Here is an 18,989-nt window from a genome sequence, read left to right on the forward strand (position 1 = left end):
TGTTATGCTGAATATTTAGAGTTTATCAATATTATTTTTATTATACCTGTAAATTAGAAATAATAAATAGTGTCTGTTTTTCTAAGAGGGTTTTTAGCTATCCGTAATTCCTCTCCAATGCAAACCTAGGAATGAACTGATGCTGTTGACCAGCCAATAAAAAGATTAGAGCGGCTGTGCACAGTAACTCATGCCTATAAACCCAGCACTTTTTGAGGCCGAGGTGGGCGGATCACCTGAGGTCAGGAGTTCAAAACCAGGCTGACCAACATGAAGAAACACCCTGTCTCTACTAAAAATACAAAATTAGTCTGGCGTGGTGGTGCATGCCTGTAATCTCAGCTACTCGGGAGGCTGAAGCAGGAGAATTGCTTGAACCCAGGAGGTAGAGGTCACGGTGAGCCGAGATGGTGCCATTGCACTCCAACCTGAGCAACAAGAGCAAAACACTGCTTCAAAAAAAAAAAAAAAAGATTAGAGCAACAGCAACTTAAGTCTTAACCTTATTATTATCATGTATTTTATAGTTACATTTCAAAGCCAAGAGGTATGTAATAAGTGAAAGGGATAAAAAGGAAAATATAATGGTGTCTGTTATACTATTGATGGCCTGGCAGAAGAAATTTAATTATCTAGTGCCCTTATGCCTTGAACAAACTCAAGTATTTCAGGTGGGTAGGCAATACATTACCAGTAAAATATTTATTTCCTATAACATAATGTAAACATAAATCTATTTTGAAGTCTTTTTCATTTTCACATTATTACTTCTTCTGTTTTTTTGAGAAAGGCTCTCCTTTCGCCCAGGCTGCTGGAGTGCAGTGGCACAGTCTTGGCTCACTGCTCACTGCAACCTCCACCTCCTGGACTCAAGTGATCCTCCTGCCTCAGCCCCCAGAGTAACTAGGACTGTAGCTGCACGCCACCATGCCCAGCTAATTTTTGTATTTTTAGTAGAGATGGGTTCGCCATATTGGCTAGGCTGGTCTCAAACTCCTGGCCTCAACTGATTTTCCTGCCTTGGCCTCCCAAAGTTCTTGGATTACAGGCGTAAGCCTATTTTTTTTTTTTAATTAAATAACTAGCAAAAAATAATGACATCTATAATTCATCAGAGGTAATTGTTAAATTGACACATTTATACTAATTAATTAGATTAATATATAAAATTATGCTGGATCATGGTTATACTTTATTGGTATACTTATTGGGGTATTTATCAGTTTGATAAACATTCAACCATTTCCCTGAATATAAGTAGCATCATGTGTTTTAGAAAAATAATATATTTTTTTCTTCTGAGAAGAATCAAAGTCATATTCCCATGTTATTTATGTATCTCTAAATATTAGGATTGAAAAAAGTAATAAAAAGAGAATAAAGTTAAGAGCAATGCTAAACACTGGAAATTAGAAAGATAAACAATGCTGTTTGGTGCTTAGGATAGGTCAAATCTTTGAAAGCATTTGGAAAATTCTTAGACTTTCACCGGTCTTAAGTGCTTCAGTGTTTGCACTAAGCTTAAGCTAGTTTAATAAAATATGGAAACCTGCAAAATTATCAAAATGCTCCCTTTTTCCTCTATAATAATTTGGCAATGATTCAAATTATTTTTCCAAAGTTACATTACACCGATTTTTAAGAGAACTACTTGAAGAACAGTTAATTTTGTCAAAAGGGTTATAGCTGAAATACTTTGAGAAACTTTTATTAAAATAGAAACTTTACCCTGGAAAGTCATATATAGATGCATATATATATAGATGTATATAGGTTTAGATATGGGTTGGTGTTTATAGCTTGCGTCCTCCACTTTGTCCTTGTCTCTTATCTCTCCCTGGCATAATGTAGCTGCTAACTACATTAAAACAGTTGCAGTTTCTACATTTTTCATGCTGGTTAGTTCATATGTGTCTTCACTGCCTTGATCACTTTGCTTTCCACTTTGATAATTCAATGCAAGAACCACATTTTCCAAGAAGCTGTCCTGCCCCTGACCCCCACTCAGGGTTATGTGCTGTCTTTTGTGCACTTATTGAATCCTACAGTCATTTTAAAGCAGTTTTCTCACTCTATTATTGTTTTCCTGTCTATCTCTCCTCCAGACAAGTACTGTACACACTTCTATGACTGTCTACTCTAAAATATTAAAAATGTATGATAATAAATATGTGCTTTCTGAGATCTATGTTTGTATGTACACTTCTTGATAAGTTTCTGGCAATATTTCACTCATTTATATGCGTATTACTACTAATCCTTAGAATAAATTCTTCCGAGACTTGTTTTATAAGAAAAAATAAAAATAGAAAGAAGTTTTCACATACCATTCCTTCAGTTCAGTAATTCAGTCTGGATCCTCCTGAGGTATAAGGGACTTTACTTTTAGGCCATTCCTCTCAATAAAATGATTTCTTTGAGAGAAGGTGCTTTGTGAAAACTTATCTGTAACCCCAGCACCTGTGTTTGATGCAGAGCAAATACACATCCCTCATTAAATGATATGCATGATAATTTTGGGTTGATTTCAGGTAGCAGAATTAGAGGTTTCTAATACAGACTGAGAATTACAGAAACCGATGGAACCCTAAGGGCCACTAAACACAATATCCTTATTGTATAGATGAACAAACACATAACTTAGACAGGTCAACTCACACATTCAGTAATTGGGAACTAGAGTCTATGCTCTCATTCTGAATCCCCATTCCAGTAGGATGTTCTTGCCGTGATGTCCTTATAATGGTAGAGGAATGTGAGGATGGGGCATTTTCTACTACCCTTCCTCCTACACTCATAACTTGCATAAAATAGCTTGCTATTTCAGAAATAGACCAAGTGTACTGGGAATAACCCCTTGAGTTAACTAGATTTTCTCTTTCTACTGGTTATTCTGGTTCACTGAAGCTGCCAGTCTGATCTGGAAGCAGTTGCAACCAGCAGTCTCAAAGCCCAACCTAGACACTTGCTGTTCAACAAAACTTTCTGCGATTATGTAAATGGTCAGTATCTGCACTATCCAATACATAATCTGTATTTAAATGTGATCAGAGTGACTGAGGAACAGAATTTTTTATTTTATTTAGATTTTAGTTAATTTAACTCTAAATAGCCAAATGTGGGTATTGGGTGCTGTATTTAATAGTGAAGCTCTTGACTCAAAAAATTAAATACCACGTTAATGTTGAAAAAGCATTTACATGAAAATGGTACCTTTTCAATTTAGTCTCTGCAAAAAATAAATAAGTAAATAAAACCCAAAAAACAAAAACAAAAACAAAAAACAGTATATTTTTAGATATCTTGAACAGTTAGCATCCAGGCAAAGATGTGCTTGTCCATTGTGGTCTAGGCCTGAGAAAAGTAGTGAGTATATTATCTGAAAATTAGGATGACCAAGTGAAATTTTCTTTTTCATTTCAGAAAATATTTTGAACGGTGCTTTTCAATCCTTAATGTGCATATGAATCATCCAAGGAGAGGGTCTTCTAAAAATACAGATTGTGATTCGGTGTCTGAGGTGGGGTCTGAGGTTCTGCATTTCTGATGACTTCCAGGCAATGGTGATACTGCTGATCTATGGGCCACAGTTTAAGCAGCAAGAATTTAGACAAAATGTAAGCTCTCAAGGAAAAAATAATAATAGTTGTGAACAAAGGGTAAATAAAGACATTCCAAAGAAATCATGAACCATATAAAGCTAGATTTAGAAATGAATCCCACACAAATCCATATTGGATTATTTTGACAAACAAATAAATAACTATGAATTTCCAACACTAGATACTCAAATTGCATCTTTTATGAGATGTGACAGCAGCAGAAAAATCCTTTGCCAAGTTATGTATCCTTGTGTCACTGTGGCCAGAAAAATACTTTTAAAGCAACAAAGGGAATGGAACTTGATTGTTACTGGCAAGGAATTAACTGAAACTCTCTGAAGGAAAATCTGCAAGAAGCACTTCAATGTAGTGATAACCAGAACCATGTCTTTGGGAACAGGATAAAGTGGAAATCATTAATGATTTATGAATGAAAATGGTGAGGCTTCTTGCTTGATATAACTTGGATATAGCAGCATGACATTTTCTGTGTTAGTTATTTTGCAGATACATTTTGAGGAGAAAATAATCAAAACTTATTATTTCCAGGAGCAATCTGGATACAGACAACCATGGATTTTATTGTTCCTATCAAGAATTTTAGAAAACAAAACTAAGTAATAGTTAACTAGCAAAAACGGCTAGCGGGGCTTGGATTAGGGCAGAACACAAGGAGATGGTCTAGACTCAAAATGTTTTGATGATATAGATAACAAGCAAGTTCAGAGTTGCCTTCACTTATGTTTACAACTGAGCCCACACACACAAAAAAATGTAGTACAATTTTAGGAGACACAAACATTGCCTCCCATATATCCATAGTAGTTTATGAAGGCAAACATGGAGTTTGAAATCTGTTTATCCTACAAGGAGTGGGGAATCTGTTATGTTTTTAGAAACAAAGAAACAATGGACTTAACCAATTTTATGCATTAGGTTAATGAGAGGCAATATCAACATTCGAGTGTCTATGTATTACTAGGGAAATTATTTGATGTTCCACAGTTACATAATATCATGTTCTAATTCTTATTCATTTTTCATTCCCACGGTATTCCTGGCAAACCAACAGAAAAGTAAAATCCTCTAATGGTCATATCTTGCTATATTTTACAGTAAGAAACAATTAACAGCCAATCATTTGTCATCATAATGTCAAAAGATGCTGATGACTTCATTGACTTATAGTTTGCTAAAATGTTTATATATTTTGTGAATTTAAACCACCAGAGCCATAGCTTTTCCATTGACCAATAGAAACACTACAGTGATAGAGGTTATAACGAGGGTAGTGGTGTAGTCATGTTCGAAAACAGTATGTCCTTTCCCTTGTTACTCAACCACTCAGCACACACTTATAGGTATCATTTGGGATGCTTACAGTTTCTACAGTCTAATATCCCATGTCAGTTCTCAAAATGAGGTCATCTGTAGAATTGCTAAAAGATGTTATTTAGATAGTAAACCTGCAGGTATGCAGAGAAAGATTTCCTATTTCTGCTATAGGTTCGTAGAAAATGAATTATTTTGTAGTTGTAAAAGCTCTAAGATGCTAAGATATTTAGGGAAATCTGTAATTTTACTGTTATTTTCCTTATCAATACATAAGTGGCATTCTGCAATTTGATAGAATCAAGTTCAAGTTGTTGATTTTGCTTTACTCTCTTTCATATGAACGAAGAATGCTCCTGAATTTTTACATTGCCAGAAGGAAATACAATTAAAAAGAGAAACAAAATCTCATCTATGTGCATAAAGTACTTTTCTTTGTCTTTGGCAGAAACAAATTGCATAACTTCATTTTAAATCTCCTTCCTTGACTTGTCTCTCTTGCCGTAAGTTCCAAGAAGAGAGAAATCAAACAATATGCAGATGTCAGAAATCAATTCAATTTTAAATTAAATGTCTAATAGAAAACTTTAAACAAATCATTCAGTAAACATAATACAACAAAACAGGTTTGTTACCTAAAGTTACATTATAATATGAATTAAGTTCAAAGTTATAAATTAAATCCCTCTCTCTCTATATGTATGTGTGTGTGTTCATATATACAGAAACAGAAAGACAGTGAATAGATGTAAAAAATACAGACATTTATCTAGTGAATGATTATTTTGTCCTGTATGCTCTTACAGATCTTCAAAACAAATGTCTTGTTAAATGATGAGAATGTTTGACTATCCTGGGAATTTTGTGTTGGTTTGTTTTCTAAAATAAGAAGGTAAAGGGAAGGAATGAGGATGTTTGAAGCACAGGAAAAGCAAAAGTGCAAAGAGGAATGATAATTGTATTTTCTACAAAATTTAAGAGCTGAAAAATAATAATTTCAGTATACACAAAATTCATCATATCTCAATGATAAAAAAGTAAAACATCTCTGTATAAGCTAAAAGATTTAATTCTTCCAATATAATATTTTTTATATTCTTAAGGAATAAAGAAAAAATCTAGGATCTCTGATTACTCTAGATAACACAAATTAAATAGAAAATTTATTCTGTTCTGTTCTACCACTTCTCAACTTTGTGATCTTTGTGGATAGTGGTCCATAAATGTTATCTATTATTATTATGACTTGTTACCTGCCCAAAAAACATATTTTTCTCCCTGTTTTTCTAGATGGAAGTTGATTTCATACTAGAAAAATACTTAATGACCATAAATATGCCACAAAATGTCTAACAGAGTGATTTCTATGGGAAACTAGTATAGTGTATATGTGTGGGAGGGTGGTTTTCATTTTTACAGGAGACCCTCTATGACTTAAAGAAAGCATTCATTTTCCAACATCTACAAATTTATCTGGGGACACAACAAGAATTAAAGAAGAGGCCAGAAACATCTCTACATTTCAAAATTTAAATTACTATTACAAACATCCTATCACCTCCATATTTTTTACCCTAGTGGTAGAATTTTGATTTAGGATGTCTAGTTTAGGAATGTTAAGGCTAACCTGACCTTTATTCTTTGTCTAGAATATATGCGTATGTTTGGGATGTTGGAAGAACTGCAAATTTCAGTGATCAACATTAATAGAAAAGAGAGATATAGTGAGTTACATGAATAAAATCAATGTATTTTTTTCTATTGTAATAGGTCAATTGAACTTGTAATTGGAGATGATGAAAAGCTACACTAGAATTAAGAACCTGTCACTATTTTCATACAATTTTCTTACTTTCCAGGGGCTAACATTTAGATACTAAAAGAAAATAATCCCTCAGACACATAATAAATACTTGAAGTCATTTTAATTGGCATTTTCTTCTTAACAAATTTGGTTGGTGGCACATTGGTCATTTACAACATGTAGATAAGTGAGATTAACTTCTACATGAAAGGCTTTCTTTCTTCTTAACTGTGCTTAACACTGCCCTCCCTTGGCAATTCCAAATGTATCCATAGAAAAATACTTTAAATTTGTGATTCCTTTTGACAAATATGTTGTATTACATCATGACTAATATATAACTGTTATAAAATACAGAAATATTTTGAAAAAATATATTTTTGCTTCCTTGTTCTCAGTTTTAAATTGATCATCATTTAGTTTTAATTGGAAAATGTGTAAACAGATTATGAATAGAAACCCAATTCTTCTCCCCTTCTTGAATGCATACCCTTTGGATGTGACCTCAGTGTTTCTCACATTAGGAAACGCAGTTTAGTATCCCATCTCTAGAATCTGCCTTGACCTCCTAACTTGCTTTGACCCATGGAATGTGGTAGAAGTGACATTGTGTTACTTCCACACCTAGGCTTCAAAGAAATCTTTTGTGCCTGTTCTCTTTCTGTTAGAACCCTGCCACAGCTACAAGAATATGTCTCAACTAGCCTTCTGGAAGACGTGGAGTAGAGACATGTATTCTCAGCCAAGGGCACCATTAACCCTCTAGTCTCCAGCTAATCTGCCAGCAGAGCACAAACTCATGAAGAAGCCCAGCTGAAACCAGGTGTGACCAGCTGATCCCAGCCTGAATTGATGGCCTGCAGAATTGCAAGCTAAATGAATGGTCTTTGTTTTAAGCCACTAAGTTTGGGGATGGTTTATTATGCAGCAAATACTAACTGATATAGACCTAAATATTCAAGTCATGGTGCACACAATTTTGATAATGCCATAAGAAGTTACAGTAATCTACAAAACACATACCAATATTGACTTTACTCCTATTCTTTAAACAAAGAAAAAAAACTAGAAATTAATTTGTAAGTGATAGGAAAAAAAATGAAAAAGAAGCTTTTAGAGTTTGTAATCATTGTAACAACAGATATTATATTTGTTCTTTATCATTTGCATATAGACAGTTTCTGGGTTAATAGACTTTATTATCTTATGTATTTTGCACTATTTGACATACAACATGTCTCCTCGTGTTTACCATAGAAATTCAATAAGGTAGTATAATCTTCCTTTGATATGTCTTGTAATAAGGAAATTCTAAAGTCTTCCTTTGAGTTCCACTAGAAAGCAACTGATCTTCAGTATAAGGATTGAGTGAAAATAATTTAATTTGGAGATTAAAGATATAGCAGTAAAAGATTGGGAAAATGAGACAGGAAAGGGAAGTCAGCCAATAAAGGATAATTATCAAGCAATTTAACAATGTGAATGAATGAAGCTTACTTCTACTGAAGACACACATCTCATAGTTATCCCACTTGAGAGGCAAGGAAGTGGGAATATTTATACTGACTTCCATCAATCATTGATTGAGGGGTGTTCTTGGGTGCTAATAACTGATCATCATTTCTGGCCTGCTGCCTAGCTACAAATCAAACCCCAGAGGCCAAAGGAGTATAAATTCAGCAGCTGGGTGAATTTCAAAGTCCACAGGCATGAACAAGAGATGGTAAGGGTGAGATGATCCATACATGTGGGATGCCAACTATGACTACTACAAGTACTATTTTACAGAACCACTTCAGGGTTTGATTCAACTTATTGAAATTAAAAAAGAATTCAAGTAAACATTTTTCATTGCATCAGTCTCCCGAAATATTTTCTTAACCTTTCAAAATGGCATAGAATCAGCATGTTTAATGCAAGTAAATCTATATCCAGCATTGATCTTAGATTTCCTATAGAGTTCCCATGACAAAGAAAATGCCACTAAATCATGGCCTTTGATTATGAAAAGGTATAGTCAATTTGGATTCTTTATTGTGTATTACTCCAATAGCTTCGCTTGAAATTACTATCACTTTGTACATTTAATCTAACATATAGCTCTAAGGGTCTTAGTATAGGACCTAGTCTCTATTCCCTTTCACACAAATCACTACATCTTCTTCATCCTCATTTTTTGTCAACTGAAACATCAGCCTCCCATTCCATTTCCATTGCCTTTAACCAAACTATTTTCTCCTTTGAATTAGTTGATTGGAACGTTCTTACTTTTCTGAAATCAGAGGCTTCACTGTTATTTGCTAAGGAATTACTTTACAATCCCATTATCTCCTCAGGTCACGAGGTTATGGGCATGATGACAGCAAAGAGCCTAGATGTCTAGGAAGAAGAATACTGAAGCTCTTAATGGAAATGTCAAGTGAGAAGGGACACGTAGAGGGGAGTGTGATGCCACTACTTTTCAAAAGGGTCAAGGTAAATGATGCGATTGTGGACTACTTTCTGTATTACCTAAAGCTATAACAATACTTTTCATTATACTTTGTATGATATCCATAATCCTGAGCTTTTGATTCAACAATTTTCACCAAAATATAGATTTTCTCATTTTTATTGTTGTTTCCTTTATCCATGTAAAAGTTGTTTGATACATATACATATAAGATTTCTCAGGTACTGTTCTCTGTCTGATTCTACATCTTCATCTCCTGAAACTAGTCAGCAGAACTCAGAAAAAAAATGTTGGCCCTTGCTTAAGCAAGGCCTAACATTTTTTGCACCACTAAACAGACTACTACTTCTCTTGCTAGGATATGACACTTCACACATCTCCGTGAGAGAACTCTAGCCTTTTGGCATCAATATTAGTTATCACTTCCCGGCAGGGCCTTTTTGACATTAATACGTTGAGTAAACCACTTTGTCCTCTGTGCTTTGGATCATGTTTTCTACTTATATTGTAGTAATCAGCTTACGAATAATAGTATTTATTCATTTCAATATTCATCTTCTAACTGGACTTTGAAGTCCCTCAGAGAGAAAACTTAGTCTTATTTTTTTGTCACCCAGAACCAAGAAACATCTGGAACATATTAAGAATCCAATAAATATGGTTCATTATTGAGTTGCTTTTTTTCTTGATTCTTTCTTAGAACCTCTCATGCCTTTATGACTTTTTATATTGTAAAATGCATATAGAAATCAACACTTAAAATTTTTACTCTTCTTAAAAAATAATAAAAGGGCATATTGAACTTTACCTGACCCTCCTTTGATTTCTTCTCTTTCAGATCAAAGAAAACTTGTACTTTATTTTTTATAAAGCAAATGCTTACTTTCCTCATTTGAAAATGTTTCATAATTAGCTACACTTACGGAATTTATTTATATAATAAGCATCATCAACCTTATAAGTTACTATAAGACAGTAATTGTATCTAAGTGCTTTATACTCTGTTTTAGTAATTAAGGATGAAAGAAAGAGGAATGGCATGTTCAAGGAGGTGCTTAATAACATAATTATTGTCATCAACGTAATCTTAATTCTCCTACTTTTCCAATATTGTTTCACCGTTACTATGACTACTTATGAAGGTGAGTTTATTGTGGTATAGCAGCAGAACATCAAATAGCAGTCAAGATAAAAATGATCCAATTCAGCACTTGTCCTTTGTTGTGTATCCTGGAATGTACCACTTAACTTCTTAGGCCTTTGATCTTCTTACAAATAAAAGAATTGCCGAAAATAATCTAGAAGCTTCATTCTAGTTCTAAATTATATCTGAGTTTAGGATACAATGCATATCCTTTGCCTTTTCTGATATTGATAGGTCTACATGCTGTACATACAAGATATGTCAAATAAGTGAATTTATAGAATAAGGACTTAAATTTCTATGATCTTAGGAAGAGTATGAAAATGAAGAATACTGATTTTGCATACCTACATGAAAAAGATAGGCATCTAGGCATTAGGTCAAAGAAATGAAAGCCTGGAAGATGATGACTTTTAATTTAGACTGGGCTTATTTATGTTGTGGCCTAGAGATGACAATAAAACCTTTATTTTAATCATTCTTATTGTTAAGTCTATGTAAAAGCTGAGGTTAGGATCTAGATTCTTGAAAGTGATAATTAATTAATAATAATGAGGATAAACTCAAAGAGAATGAAAAGGTGGAAGCTTTTAGTAAAGAAAAGTAAAAAAATGGAAAACAGATGCTGCTTCTCAAGCACTCGTTAATGTGAAATGTGATAAACAATAATGAACAAGTTTTTTCTTAAGAAACAAGTACCACACAAGAAATGCATTAATTTACATGAGTGTGCTAGCATTTAGGATCATGGGGCTTTCAATTAAGGAAGCATAAAACAATGGAATGCTTTGAGGGTAATGAGAAATCTAAAGGTGAAAAAAGAGATCTCATTACTTATTTTCTTTTATTCTAACATTAAAAATGGAAAAACATTTTTAAATATTATTTTTCATCTAAAGCTTACAGTTAGCTATTTCAAACTTAACAGGGACCAGAGAAATTGCATTTCAGATCACAGTGAAGTTATAAAAAAATTAAAAAGACCTATGATAGATTTTTACCTAACATAAAAAGGAATTTGAAGACTATTCTAAAGTTGAAGAATCACGTAGTAAATTGTCACTTGATAAAATCAAAGACACCATGCAGAATAGTATTGAATTTACGGATGATATTCTGCAAATATTTATTAATAGACCAGTAGACATTTCAGTAATATCTGAGATGACAAACCTAACTAAAGCGAATAGGAATTTACCTCAGTGTATCTCTCCTTAATAATAATCAGAAATGTTATATATAACAAAATAAATTCAAATGTGTGAACTCTTTCACCCCACATATTGTCTACTTAGTAAACTATCAAGTAAATTCTTATTTGAAAAACAAAGCTCAGAGAGTTCTTACTGACTCATGCTGTCACAGTCTCAGCCTATCCTAGGCAAATGTGAAGTTATTTTCTACGAGAAATGTCAATGAAAGGTTTTCTAAGCAAATGCCTTTCTGATGTATCAAAGGCAACATGTTCTCTTCACATGGTGTCATAAATCTAATTAACTGTAACTCCTGTAAAAAATTTGAAACCATTTGGAGAAAAAGGAAATTTCAAAACTATAAAAATAAGGCAAAACAGAGAAGTTTCTCCCTATTTAGTACCATTAATTCAGCTGAATTGCAGTGGTCTTCTACCTGCTTTCTCTGCTCCTACCCTGGTCTCCCTATAGTGTTGTCTGACAAGGAGTGAACTTTTTTTTCTTTGAGATGGAGTATTGCTCTTGTTGCCCAGGCTGGAGAGCAACTTCCGCCTCCTGAGTTCAAGCCATTCTACTGCCTCAGTCTTCCGAGTAGCTGGGATTACAAGCATGTGCCACCACACCCAGCTAATTTTTTTGTATTTTTATTAGAGATGGGGTTTCTCCATGTTGGTCAGGCTGGTCTCGAACTCCTGACCTCAGGTGATCCACCCGCTTCGGCCTCCCAAATTGCTAGGATTACAGGGGTGAGCCACCATATCCGGCCAAGAGTGAACTTTAAAAAGTTATCATATTGGCCAGGCATGGTGGCGCACACCTGTAATCCCAGAACTTTGGGAGGCCAAGGTGGGCAGATCACAAGGTCAGAAGTTTGAGACCAGCCTGGCTAACATGTTGAAACCCTGTCTCTACTAAAAATACAAAAATTAGCTGAGTGTGGTGGCACGTGCCTGTAGTCCCAGCTACTTGGGAGGCTGAGGCAGAAGAATCACTTGAACTCAAGAGGCAGAGGTTGTAATGAGCCAAGATTGCACCACTGTACTCCAGCACGGGTGACAGAGCGAGACTCTGCCAAAAAAAAAAAAAAATTGTATCACCATCTTCAAAACTCAGAGGCTTCTGGTTTCACTTACAAGGCCCTTAATTAGCCCCATAACCTCTCTTTCCTCCTCAACTTAGCTCCAGTCACATACTGGTTTCACTGTTACTTGAATACACAGACATTGTTCTCAGAACTTTTTACTTATTCTTCCTCTGTTTATATGCTCTTTCCCCAGTATCATCATGACACAATTTTGTCTTCCTTCAAGGCTTTGCAAAACTAAAAACAACCACAAAGAAAGCTTTATATCCTCTTCCGAACACATTTTCTTCCCATTTCCTTGTTTTGTTTGTCTGCATTGTATATATCAAAGGCTGACGTTTTATGCATTTTTAAAATTTATTCTGTCTACCACCCACTAGAATATAAGCTTCCTGTGGGCAGGGACTTTATCAGTTTGGATAGTACTGCTTTCCTAGCCCCTAGAATTGTGTGTGGTACATGATAGATATTCTGTAAATGTTCATTGAAGGAAAGAATAAGGTTAGATAATACCTAATGGTAATAAATACGGCAATAAATATTAACTTTCTGCTGGACCTTCTGCTCTTAATGTAATGACTTGTCAATTGAACCAATCTTTGGCACATTCAATATAACTAGAGTATATATCTTAAAAGTTTGTTGTGAGCTGCAAAGTATGCAGGTCTGTATTTTTTTCTTCCTAAACATAAACTCAATTATCAATATATGTGCTTTTGAGAAGGCAGCCTAGACAGTCAGGTCTAGAGATGATGCTAGAGAAGCTGGATTTGAGGACTTTGTTTTATTTCTTCTTAGAAGTGTTCAGTTGGACAAGTCAACTGGGTTTTCTGAGTCTTAATTTCCTCATTTCTTAAATCAGATCAATAGAAATAATTACTTTCTGGCTTACCTCATAGGATCATTGTGAAATTCAAGTAACCTAAGCATTTAAATATATTGTATAAATGGACTAAGTGTTTCTGATGTTTGCAAGTATAAGGGAAAATACACATATAAAATAAGAAAAGAATTAATTCTCTCTGATGCAAACAGGGAAACAGGTTTCTCTCTTCTTCCTTTTTGAAAGCACATTTACTATATAAAACTTGTAATTATAACACTTTTTTCTGCCTGTTTGAAATGTACTTACAATTTTTCAAAAGCTAAATATACCTCTTGCCAATTTTAAATCCAAAAATGTTTTCTCAAGGACCTGAGAGCCATCTCTTTGATAGGTTATCATTAAGGAATATAGCACTCCTATCTCCCAGTTTTTATGGAAAGGTAGAAACCTAACTTTGGCTCAGGTCTGGTTCTAAATTACAAAGCTAACTTCTGTCATAAAGATTTGAGGAATTCATATTTCCTTAAGATAAAGACAATTAGAAACACCAATGGTCAATATAACTTCTAGGTGAATTTAAGATGAACTATGTGTGACAAAGAATACTGTTAAGTCTTCTTACTTGAGGACTAGTTATCACTTATCTTGAGAATAATAGGCATCTCCTTGGCCCTATAAAAGGATAAACTTTCTTTCTGTTTTTACAGTCTAAAGAGATTGCCCATGATATGCATCAGATTCTGGTTTTATGCTAAAATAATAATAAAACTGGTTTTTTTTCACTTATAACTCTGTGGATAAGTTTTTTGACTTGGCAGGAGATTTTGTTTTTAATTATATTCTCCCAACACAGGTAAATGAAATGTACATTAATAACAGAACAAGGACTTCTGGTTTCTACTTGGGAAGTAGAGAACTAGAAAAAGCATTAATCCTCACTCTTACAATAACAACAAAAACTAAACAAACTATAAGTTTATAATCTTCTTTGGATCCATAAGTGAGCTTCAGTCACAGGTCAACCAACTAGCCCAAAATCTCAAATTCAGGCGACAAATTGGTAAAAAACAAATGCGAACTGGCAAGATGGTGTAGAGCCCTGGGGATTACAGAGGGAGAGTGCAAGCCCACTCTTAGAACCTAACCTCTTTGGCTCACCCTGGGCTCCCTATCCCTTGCCCTAAACACACAGATTGGTAGAAAACCTGAGAAAGCAAAATACATTGTCAAGAAAATGAAAAGACAAGCCACAGACAGGACAAAAATATTTGTCAAACACATATCTGTCAATCACATATCTGTTCCCAGAATGTATAAAACATGTTCAGAACTTATCAATGAGAAAATACGCAACTCAATACAAATATAGGCAAAAGGTTTTCATTGTCACTTAGTCAAACAAGATATATGGCTAGGAAAAAGCAGATAATACGATGCTCAACATCTATAGTCATTAGACAAATTCAAATTAAAACCATAATGAAATACTAACACATATTTAGTAGAATGGCTAAAAAAATCAGTTGCTGGCAAGCATGTAGAGCAACTGTAACATACCATGCACAATGGTACAATCACTTTGAAAAGCAGAAGCAGTTTGTCAGTTTCCTATAAATGTAAACATACATATACCACGTAACCCAGCAATTCGACTTTTCCCCAAAAAAGAGAAAACTTGTGTTCACACAAACACCTGTATGTGGATGTGTATAGCAGCTTTATTCATAACCACCAAACACTGGGAACAACCCAAATGTCCTTCCATCAGTGAATGGATAAACAAACTATGGTATATCTATACAGGAAAACACTATTCAGCAATAACACTGATTTAAAAACAAACAATTAATACAAGTAACAACATGGATAAATCTCTAATGTGTTTTGCCAACTGAAAGAAACCAGATCAAAAGGCCTCTGTTTTTATAACATGTAAATGTCATATAACCATTTATATGACATTCTAGAAAAGGCAAAGACGTAGAAATTGAAAATAGTTCAATGGTTACTAGGGACTCTAGGTGGAGGGAAAAACACAACAAAAGGAAAGCATGATGAAAGTTTTTGAGTTGATGGAACTGTTCTGTATCATGACTTTGATCATAATACCAGACTTTGTGTATTTGTAAAGCCTCATAAAATTGTATATCACAAAGACCGTATTTTGTGCATGTAAGAAAAATTTTTAAAGAATGAAACAACTTTATAATTTGTCATCAGTAACTATTAAATCTTAACTATGACACATTATAAGTTTCAATTTTATTAAGCGTCATTTATTTTGTTTTAGTGTATCAACAATAGATCAAACAAAAGCCAAAATATTTTCAAACTGAGGTTACAAATGAAAAAGAACATAAAATGTACTTTATAACAGCATGATTAGGTCTGTCCCATTGAAAGAAGGTAGTATTATATTTGAAATATCAGGCTAACCTCCAGTCTCTTTAAGCTAGGAAAAGGATAGTAGTGATTGAAAAGCAGGGGTCAAATGGCACAGAAATAGTTCAGGGTTGTGGATATGCATTACAAGGACAGATTAGTCAGAGTTGACTGGTAGAGTTAAACAAAATTGTAAGATCACTGAGTGGTACAGAGATTTTAAGTAGAAAGAAATAGATTGATTCCAGTAAGCAGTTTGCACCACTGTAATAACTAATTAGATAAACAAGAGGTTGATCAATCAAATTTTAGGAGGGTATTATTCTATAAGCAATTTAAGCAAATTTCTTTACAAAATGGTACTTAGACTACAGAATTAACTGTCAAACTTTTCTATAAAAGAGGAAAATAACTAGGTAAATACATATTGATTACAGTACAGGCTTAAAAGGGAAAATTACTGATAGGCAATGTGCAATTAATCAATAACTAGGAATAGGGAAGTGAAAATTGGAATTCAGTTCAAAGCAGGTTATAACCGATATGGAGATTATAAAGGAATTTGTCAGATATAGGCCAGTTTTATTCAGCATATACAAAGGTTTGTAAAGCATCAAGTTAAGTTTATCCATGTAAGCAGCCTAGTTTAAAGTGACAAAGCAGAGGGCTGAATTATCACTTGAAGTGTAAAGTTTAAGCAAAGCTTTTTGTTTTTGACAACTCAGGGTTGGATGGAATTTTTGTAATGAATAAAAAGCTAACATGTTCAGATGAATTTTCATCTGATCATCTACTATTTGTTAAAAAAGAACAAAAAATAGGACTAGATCTGCCTTCAAATACTCTCTCAATTCTCCATATGTGGGGGAGGCAGAGGAATAAAAAATGAAATGATATTATAAGAGTTTATAATAGAATTAAGCATAACTACAGCCTAGATACAAAAGAACCTTGTCATTACAGGGATAATAGAACTCTGAACTTGACAGTGGACGGCAGGCCTCTGAAAACAGTCTTTAATAAGAAAAAAGTTTTTGGTGAAAAATTCTTTGTTCCTCCTACCATCAGCTCAGCCTTCAGTTATTATCTTTTCTGAAGAAAAAAAAAAAAAAAAAAAAAAAAAAAAAGATCCTACCTTGTCTGAAAGTTTACTCAGCAAGTGTCCTATAGATATCTTCATGAGTTAGACTGTTTTAGATACAGGGGATACAGTGATGAATAAGAAAGACAAAGTCCTTTCCCTCACGGAGCTCACTTAACTAGAAGACAAGTCCAATTACAGACAAGTGAATGTATAAATAAAATTAGATACTTTAGAGTGTTATGTGTAAAGTTGTAAGCAGAACTTTAAATTGCTTTATATAAAATGCCTAGCTGAGAGTGACAACTTAGTGATCATCCAAGAATATTGGTTCTTCTTTTCCTTCCACCCACTTTCCTTCTCTCCCTTTCTTCCTATATCCCACTGCGGCCCTTTATTTTCCCTTTATTTTCATTTCCTTTATTTTCTTGCTTGTGTATAATTTCTACTGCTCCTACCCCTCTTCACCTTCCCAAATGAGATTATTCTATTGTGATTTTCACTTTGGGGAATGACTACTCAAAACCAATCTGAATGCTGCAATGGCAACACTTCCTGGAAGAGCCTTTTTAGTTGTGGGTTTGAATTTCACTGAACTGCCCCCATTTCATACACTTATTATCAATCTCCATTATTATTAATTTAATGCTATTCTCAGCGATTAGAATCTATGTGTGGCTTGAGAAATTCTAACAGGAGCAATTCAAGGTCAATGACTTCCTACCCCGAGGGCCACTGAAATATATTTCTCTGTTCAAGTCTGTAGCTGTTCTCCTGAAAAGCAACAAATGATTTTGTCCCCCCTCTTCACATCTCAGTTGCATTTTCATCTTTTCTCAGAGAATCTCTTGGATTAAAAGTGTCCAGGAAGCAAGATTGGAGGTTATAGTTTTCCCTTCCATTGACAGTCATGTCACACCATGTGAGGCTGTAATATGGTAGATACTAAAATAGATTTGAATGACCTTTCTGCCTGATTATGACATGCTTTAAACATGCTGCACACCAATTCTTAACATGCATATAAAGAGGAAATAATATATAAACAGATATTGATGACAGTGACTTGAGAAAGTATATAATAAAATAATTCCCTTCCTTTGAAATGGTTTTATTCCTATGCCTTGAAATGAAAGTATATATATTTGGATAAAAATTAGCAAAAATATTATCTTGTTAATTTCAAAATGCCCCCATCTTCCTTTTAGATACTTTATCAACAATATTCATCTTGAATGATTTCTAAAATACTGCAACAAAAGACTTGAAGGTATTCATCTCCATTTTCTCTTCTTTCTAAAGAAGTTATATGTCAAATACTTCCATGCTTTAAATAAAGACAGAAGATTCAGAGTTAAAGACTGATCTGGAAACAAAGGCAAACAGAAGATTTAGACTTAAGGACTGATCTGGAAACAAAGGAGTAATCTGCAAAAATGGGAATCTATACTTAAGTAATAAGCTAATTTTGCTTCAGAAATAGTTTTTGTTTAACCCACTGTACCCATTCCACATAACCATGCATCATTGTAGTCCCCTCCAGGACCATTCAAGCCATGAATCACCATAGCAACTCATCCTAAATAAAAATACCATGACAGTGATTTGGGAGGAAAAGTATAGGTGCCGAACTCAAAGCTATTATCTCTCCACTAAAGTTATGTAACAACTGAAGTCACTTCACGGGTATAAACACTTACAGACGTATATGTTAGTGTCTAAAGAGCTTAGCTAATGAGTCATATTTCACAACCTTGAGCTCCGCTCCAGCCACAGCCCAGTTTGTTGTCTTCACAGTTAATGTTAAGATCTTTACTTATCTTCAATTCACTCTCACTCACCTCTGAGGAAATACGTATACCTTTCCCTGATGTGCTTTCTCTATAAACCCATGTCCTTATGCTCCTTCAAAAAAAAAAAAATTTTTTTAACAGACAGAAATTTTATTTTATTTTTAGACAGAGTCTTGCTGTGTCACCCAGGCTGGAGTGGTGGTGCAATCTCACCTCGATGCAACCTCTGCCTCCCCAGTTCAAGCGATTCTCCTACCTCAGCCTCCCAAGCAGCTGGGACTACAGGCGCCCACCAC

This window comes from Saimiri boliviensis, chromosome X (genome assembly GCF_048565385.1).
Source record: "Saimiri boliviensis isolate mSaiBol1 chromosome X, mSaiBol1.pri, whole genome shotgun sequence".
NCBI lineage: Eukaryota > Metazoa > Chordata > Mammalia > Primates > Cebidae > Saimiri > Saimiri boliviensis.